The sequence below is a fragment of the Citrus sinensis genome, chromosome 5 (genome assembly GCF_022201045.2).
Source record: "Citrus sinensis cultivar Valencia sweet orange chromosome 5, DVS_A1.0, whole genome shotgun sequence".
NCBI lineage: Eukaryota > Viridiplantae > Streptophyta > Magnoliopsida > Sapindales > Rutaceae > Citrus > Citrus sinensis.
Window position 1 is genome coordinate 22,832,452 of NC_068560.1, and position 8,422 is coordinate 22,840,873.

The following is an 8,422-nucleotide window of genomic DNA, read 5'->3' on the forward strand; positions in this document are numbered from 1 at the left end:
TTCCCCCATTTTATGTTTTACGTTTCAAAAGGATTTAAATAATTACCGATCTCTGTGGACACGATCCTGCTCAATCATTATACACAATTTATTTAGAGTAGGAATTTATTTTTGCTGGCTTCGACACCCATCAAATTTTGGTGCCGTTGCCGGGGATTGGTGTCATTTATTTAATCTTTTTTACGTTTTACTTGGTGTATGGTTCGTTCTTCTCGTACATGTACACTTTCGTTTGATCCTGAAATTGAGAAGACAGCTCGCCAGCTGAGACAGCAGACGAAGCGAGCTAAGCAACGATCCTCATCGCCTTTGCTTTCTGAAACAGATACGGTGCCTAATTTAGTTAAATCATCTAGCGATTTGGAAGAACAAGTGATGGATAGACCTGCACCTGTAGAAAGAACTCTTAGAGAGTTAGCTGAACCAGACTTGAATCAGCAACCACTCTGCATTCAATATGTAGATTTGGAGGTAAATTTTGAATTAAAGTCTGGTCTTATTCATTTATTACCCAAGTTTCATGGTTTTGCAGGTGAAGATCCTCATAAACATCTTAAGGAGTTTCATGTTGTGTGCTCAAGTATGAGGCCACAAGGCGTGACTGAAGAGCAGATTAAGCTGCGTGCTTTTCCGTTCTCTGTAGATGGGCTAGGTAAAGATTGGTTGTACTACTTACCTCCTGGATCGATTACAACGTGGAATGGTTTGAAGAAGCAGTTCCTTGAGAAGTACTTTCCTGCTTCAAGAGCTGCCAACATCAGAAAAGATATTTGTGGGATCAGACAACTTCCTGGGGAGACTTTATATGAGTATTGGGAGCGATTCAAATAATTGTGTGCCAGCTGTCCTCAGCATCAAATTTCTGATCAACTTCTTATTCAATATTTTTATGAAGGACTGTCATTGATAGATAGGAGTATGATAGATGCTGCTAGTGGAGGCGTGTTGGTGAACAAGACCCCTACTCAAGCAAGGGAGTTGATCTCAAATATGGCTGCCAATGCACAACAATTTGGCAGCAGACAAGATGCCACTTTAAGGAATGTGAATGAGGTAAATATTTCTTCTGTTTAACAACGTTTAGATAAACTCACTTCTCTTGTGGAAAAGTTTGTTGTAGGTAATGTGCAACAGGTGAAGAATTGTGGTATTTGTTACAATATGGGTCATTCAACTGATATGTGTCCTACACTTCAAGAAGAACCCGTTGAACAAGCCAATGCAGTTGGAGGATTTCCAGGCATGCCTCAGAGGAGGTATGATCCTTATGCACAAACATACAATCCGGGATGGAAGGATCATCCCAACGTCAGCTATGGAGTTAGGCCATCAGGATTCTCACAACAGTATCCACCAAGACAACCAGCACCTCCACAGTCAACCTCCAAGTCAGGCATATCTCTTGAAGAAATTGTTAAACACTTGCGACTAACACTCAACAATTTCAGCAGGCAACTATAGCAAGCATTCAGAACTTGGAGAACCAAATTAGTCAATTGGCGACTACAGTGAGCCGTTTGGAGTCTCAAATATTAGGGAGATTGCCTTCACAATCTGAGGTGAATCCAAAGCAAAACGTTAGTGCTGTCATCCTTAGAAGTGGGACGGAGTTGCAAGAGCCCAGTAAGAAAGTGACAAAGCATGTAGAAGATGAGCTTGAGAAGAATGAATTGATGCCTCAATCTCATGATGCGGAACCCACCAGAGCGAAACCCCTACCTATTGTGATACCTCCTCCTTTTCCAAGCCGGTTTGCAAAATCCAAGACGGAGGAATAAGAGAAAGATATCCTTGAGACATTTCGCAAGGTTGAGGTAAATATTCCTTTATTAGATGCTATAAAACAAATACCTCGATATGCTAAAGTTCTTAAGGAACTATGCACGTCTAAGAGAAAATTAAGAGGAGATGAAAAAGTCCACATGGGGGAGAATGTTTCAGCAGTTCTTCAAAAGAAACTACCTCCTAAGTGCAAGGATCCAGGTATGTTTACTATCCCTTGTAAAATTGGTAGTATTAGAATTGAAAAGGCTTTGTTAGATCTAGAAGCTTCTATTAATGTCATGCCTCGTTCTATTTATTCATCTTTGAATATTGGTCCATTAAAAAAAACTGGCGTGATAATTCAACTAGCCGATAGGTCTAATGCATATCCTGATGGGGTATTAGAAGATGTCTTAGTACAAGTTAATGAGTTAGTTTTTCCTGCTGATTTTTATGTACTTGATATGGAAGATGATAACTCCTCTAATTCTGTCCCAATTTTGCTAGGAAGATCTTTTCTTAAGACTGCTAGGACTAAAATGGATGTACATAAAAGGACTCTCACTATGGAGTTTGATGGAGAGGTTATAGAATTCAATATGAATGATGCCATGAAATATCCTAGTGATGAACATTCAGTATTCTCTGTGGATGTTATTAACCCTATAGTGCAGGAAGTGTTTTTACAAGAAAAAGACGAAGACATTTCATGATAGAATGATTTTGAGAAAGGAGTTCTCTGTTAGTCAAAAAGTTCTTCTTTTTCATTCTAAACTTAAACTTTTTCCGGGTAAATTACGTTCTTGCTGGGTTGGACCTTTTATTGTTACTAATGTTTTTCCTCATGGTGCAGTTGAGATTCGGAGTCCGACCTCTGACAAAGTTTTTAAGGTCAACGGTCATCGCTTAAAACCTTTTTATGAAGATTTTTCAGTGAATATTGTGGAGGATGTGGCTCTCGAGAGTCCAAATTATGGAGATTGATACATAAATGTGTCTAGCCAAAGACATAAAACAAAGGCGCTTTTTGGGAGGCAACCTAAATGATTTGTTTATTTTGGTTTTTGTTTTATCTTCTTTTAGTTTTGATTCAGATTTTTTTTTAATAATGTGTTTGCTTATTTTGGCCAGAAGAAAATTTTTGATAAGGCGTGCCCACGTTTTAACTAATAAGTACTTCTGTAATTTTTAAAGTAAAATAGTTTTAAGGCGTGCCCACTTACTTATTAGAAAAGTACTTCTGAAATTTTTAGTGTCTCAAAATGAAAAAAAAAAATTAATGTGTTTGCTTATTTTGGTCAGAAGAAAATATTTGATAAGGCGTGCCCACGTGCTTATTAGAAAAGTACTTCTGAAATTTTTGGAGCCTCAAAGTGATTCATAAATATATATATATATATATATATATACCAGAAGGAAATAGGATCGAAGGATAGATGTGTTTTCAAAATAATTTTTTATTGATTGCTTTAATAATAGGAATTGGATCGCGGTTGGTCAAGTTTTAATCTTGATATGGTACTTAGCGTTGTTATCTGAGGAATCGCTCCTGCTCAATTATTTTAGAGCAGATCTTTAATAGCGCTTTGGACCAGTAGTCCGCATCCTCGAGTATTCCAGCAGATATACCAAATCAATTTTGTTTTACCAGATAATAATTAAATTCTTTAAATGCGGTTGGTCAATTTTTATAATCACTTTACCATATATTTATTAGATTCTTTAGCAAGCCTAGCAATAATCATACATCTAAAGGCTTGGGTACATACACAGTACTAGATCTGGTTCCCAGAAATGGTGCTCTGAAGGAATGGAGGGAGAAGAGAAGATTTACAACTGAGGATCGAGATCTGGTCTCTTTGCCTCAGAGGAATGTACAATTTGTATGGCAGATCTGATAGAGATCAATCTGCAGAGCATACTTTTAAAAATAAATTACTGAAATTTAAATGTACATAAAATTAAATTGCAGAAAAGTAAATTGCAAAAATTTAAAGTACGGAAATTTAAATGTACATGAAATTGAAATTGCTTTAAATTTAAATGCTTCACATTTATTTCTTTTGATCTGACAGCTTTATGAATGGAAAATCGGAAAATAGTCTGAAAACAAGGAACTTAGGGAAAATTCCTTGAATACAGAAGATTTTCTTTAATCCCGAGAGAGAGAAGAGAGAGAATTCTAGAGAGAAGGAAGATAAGAAGAGAGAGAAGTTCTAAACTTAAAAATGAAAAACCTGAGGAGTCTAAGTCTTCCTCTCAGTTTAAATACAAAAATTTTTAAACTGTTCACTGTAGCGGAGCTTTGAGTGCACAATAATCTTTGGAACTCTGCATTGTTCACTGTAGCGGAGTTTTGAGTGCACAGTAATCTTTGGAACTCTGCATTGTTCACTGTAGCGGAGTTTTGAGTGCACAGTAATCTTTAGAACTCTGTACTGTAGCAGAGCTGTAGCTTTATACAAAATACAGAATACAGAATACAGAATATAAATACATAATACACCCCGGGTGAAGAGACATGTGCGCTCTCACTTGTGTCCAGAGGACCACCCGAAGAAGAATAGGGGAAATAAAACTTGTACATAGATACAAGTACAAAACTTTTTTTTACTGTAGCAGAGCTGTAGCTTTTTTTTTTTTTTTTTAAGTACAAAACTTGTACATAGATACAAATAAGTAAAGTTTTAAATTGGCTTTAATACAGCTTTAATGCTTTATTGGAGAGAAAATACCGAAGCAGTCATCTTCATTTTCATCACCAAGAGAAATAAAAGGTTCTTAATCTCCTGAAGTGCTTGAAGAGGAAGTTGCAACAAATGTCTCTGACCTTGTGGCGAGAAGTTGATGCATAACATTGAAGTATTCATCTTCAGTCTTGGCGCTGGCAATGAGAGACTGGGCTTTTGTTTTTTTGGCTCAAGAAAGTTTGGTGGGCTTTGGATTGTTTAATGGTCGGTTGAAGAAATCCTTTGGCAGAGAGCCAATTTCGGACCAAATTGTCAGTCAATTTTGACTGTTCGTCAAATTTTGACCACCATTTTACTTTAAAGGTTCTTTGAAGGATAATTTAGGCATCTTGAGTGTGGTAATTGAGGTTCCACATCCAAACCCAAGGAAGAAAGAAGTTTGTACAAAAACAGAAGAAAGGTGAAAACCTTTTTTCTGATTCAGAGGGATTATAATGGGCTTTGAACAAATTTAAACAGTGGGTGGCATTTGGTGTAAGGATATCAAGAGTTGGGCCAAAATGGTTCCACCATTGTTTAAATCAATTAGGAAGGCTTTGTACGGTTATTTTGAAATTAAAGAAAAATAACAATGAATGGGATTTTTTAGGGTTTTGTAAGAAGAATGTGTTGTACCAGACTTGTTGATAATCCCAGTAGGAGAAAGTCAAACAATGTGGTAAACGCATTTGAAAATTGGAGGGAAATCTTTTTTGATTATGGAGTAGATCACCCCATTGTTTTGGGCTCAAAACTTTTAAAATTGTAGCCGTCGAATAGGCCGGCTCAGAATGGGAGTCACTGAGGAAAAAATATTTGAATTTAACGGATTCAGTAGCTTCCAAAATACTTTGGTAGTAAGGCTGGGGTTTTGTTAAATCCCATGGTTTAAAAAACCAGCCTTTAGGGAAAACTTTGTAAGGGTTTGAAATGGATTAGAATGGTAAAACCCTTCTTCAATAGTTAAAATGTTTTAGGAATGGGTTTTATCAAACCAAACCGAAGTTTTTTGTGTTGGTTGTGAAAGAACAATCTGAGACGACGAACTTTCACCAGAAACAACATTCTGGGAAAAAGATTTTGAAATTTCTTTTGGGCTTTCTTTTTCAGAAATGTCCTTTGAGGACATTTGGCTTTGGGAGAAGCTGCTTTGTAGGGCGAGCATAAGCTCAGGAGATTTGGAAATGGATTTCATCCATTGATTTACTTGTTCTTGGTTAGAGAGGGCTTTAGATCTTGCTTCTTCATCTTCGATCATCTCAATCCAAGATTTGATTGGCATGGCAGATAATAGTAATATGTCTTTAGTGAAATACAAGTGTGCAACCCAAGAGGGGGGTGAATTGGAATTTTAAAAATTTATCCTAACAAATCCACACAACAAGCAATCTAATGTCTTAACAATAATTGAAAATAATAAGTTCAATAATAGCGCAATAATTAAAGAGTAAGGAAGAAGAAAAACAAACACACGAATTTTTACGTGGTTCGGCAATCCCCGCCTACGTCCACGCCTCCAAGCGATCCAAGCTCGAGGATTTCACTAACCAAGCCTTTCCGAGGCTTCAACCGAATACAATTGACTTCGAGGTGTCAATAAACCTTTACAATGAAGAGATTATCTCCCAATCTCTCCACTCAAGTGTTTCACTCACTCAAATTCTTACAAATGAAATGAAGAAATGAAGATTACAATAAATCTCACTCAATGAGTAGATATACAATGATGAAGAACAATGAATGATTCAATGTTTTGTGTTTGACAAGTTGAAGGCTCAAGATATCACGTGTGCTTTTTGTTCTTGCTTGTTGGAGAGCTTCAAAATGAGTTGGATTTGAGTTCTTATAGCTTGAGCTCGAAAACTAGCCGTTACTCACATTCTGGGCTAACCGGTTTGCCGTTTAATGGAATCCGGTAAGCCGGATTTATGTTACCGTTAAGGCAAAATTCAAAATTTTGCCTAACCGGCTTGCCGGTTTCAGGAATCCGGTAAGCCGTTTTCGTTCTGGTGCTTTCTGCCTCAAATTCGGCCTGCCGTTTATCAGTATCCGGTAAGCCGCTTGCTACAGTAACTGCTACAGTAAAATATTTCCCGAAATTTACAGTTTAACCCCAAAACTTTATAAAACTGTAGTATGGCCCAAAACGTTATAAAAGTTTGCAAATAGGTCCAATTTCAGAATTTTAAATAATGCTTTCTCAAACCCACAACTTTCTGAAATTATGACTTCGCCCAAACTTTATGAAATTATAGAATGGCCCAAAAATATTTAAATAATTTCAAATAGGTCCAAATCCGAAATTTAAAATACTATCAAAGATTTTAAAATTACTTTCATTTTAGTCCAAAATGCTTTAATTCCATAACATCATTTTCTTATTATAAAAGCACAATTCATAAATCTTTACTTAATAAATACATGTGGTTTGTTATCATCAAAATCAATATTTATAGCCATATAGGCTAACATTTAGGAGGACAAGAGTGGGAGTCTTTAGGAGTGGCTTTAGGTTCGGAATCTTTGGCAATGCCTTTTCCTTTGTCTCTTCTTTTTGGCGACATTATCTGTTTTGAAGAAATTCCCGAGTTAGAAAATCAGGAATATAATTTGTATCTCCTTTAATATATTCAATATCAAAATCAAAAACACTTAAAATGGCTTGCCATCGTGCAAAAATTTATTTTGATGCAATGTTTTGAACATCTTTTTCTAAAACATGTTTTGCAGCTTTACAATCTATTCTAAGTAAAAATTTTTGATTTAATAAGTCACTTTGAAATTTAGATATGCACAAGACAATGGAAAGAATTTCTTTTTTAATGGTTGAATAATTCTTTTGACATTCATTCCAATGTGCAGAAACATATTGAACTATTTGCTCTTTATCATTATCTTTTTGCTTTAGTATGCCTCCATAACCTAAATCTGATGCATCAGTTTCAACTATCTTAAGTAATGCAGGGTTTGCAAGAATTAAACATGGAATGTTTTTGACAGAATGCTTTATTAATCTAACAACTTTTGTATGTTCATCTGTCCAAGGGGAAGGATTCTTTTTTAACCTATTATGCAAAGGCTTAGACATCCTATTAATGTTAGGACAGAAATCAAGAACATAATTTAGTCTTCCAAGAAATCTTTGTAATTGGGTTTTGTCAAGAATTTTATCAGGAAATTTATCTGCAAACAAAAGAGATCGCTCAATTAGAGTGATAGTTCCTTTAGAAATATGATGACCAAGGAATCTGACTTTTGTTTGGAATAAAGAAACTTTAAAACTAGAAATTGCCAATCCAGCCTTTCTGGTGACAAGGTAGAAAGTCTTTAAATGTTTGAAATGTTGATCAATTGAGTTCGAAAAAATCAACACGTCATCAATATAAACAATGCAAAAATCAGAATAAGGATTATAAATATCATTCATAATTCTTTGAAATTCTGAGGGTGCATTCTTTAAACCAAAGGGCATGACAGTCCATTCATACTGTCTAAATAGAATAGTAAAAGCAGTTTTGTAACGGTCTTTTGGATGAATTTGAATTTGCCAAAAACCAGACTTCATGTCAAATTTTGAAAAGATAAGAGCAGAACATATTTTTGAAGCAAATCCTTTTTATTAGGTATGGGATACCTAATCCATTTTAAAGTTTTATTCAAAGGTTTATAATTTATTACAAGTCTTGGTATGCCTCTTTCAATTTCAGAATTTTTATTCACGTAAAAAGCAGCACAAGACCACGGGGATCTGGATTTTACAATGAGTCCCTTTGACTCTAAATCTTTTATTTCATTTTTACAATGTTGTTCCAAATCCATATTCATCTGGATTGGACGGGCTTTAGTAGGTATCTACTTTTCATCAAAAGAACTTTCATAAGGCAAATCCACTAATTGCTGTTTTCGATTCCAAAAAGCAGATGGTAAAT

General features: G+C 35.5%; 1 non-coding gene across 1 annotated transcript; it reads right to left on the reverse strand.

Annotated features, from left to right (window-relative positions):
• Positions 1–753: 753 nt before the first annotated feature.
• LOC127902909 (small nucleolar RNA R71) lies at positions 754–860 on the reverse strand. Its single transcript, XR_008055546.1, has one exon. It is a non-coding gene; the product is annotated as a small nucleolar RNA R71 (small nucleolar RNA).
• Between the last annotated feature and the right edge of the window lie 7,562 nt (positions 861–8,422).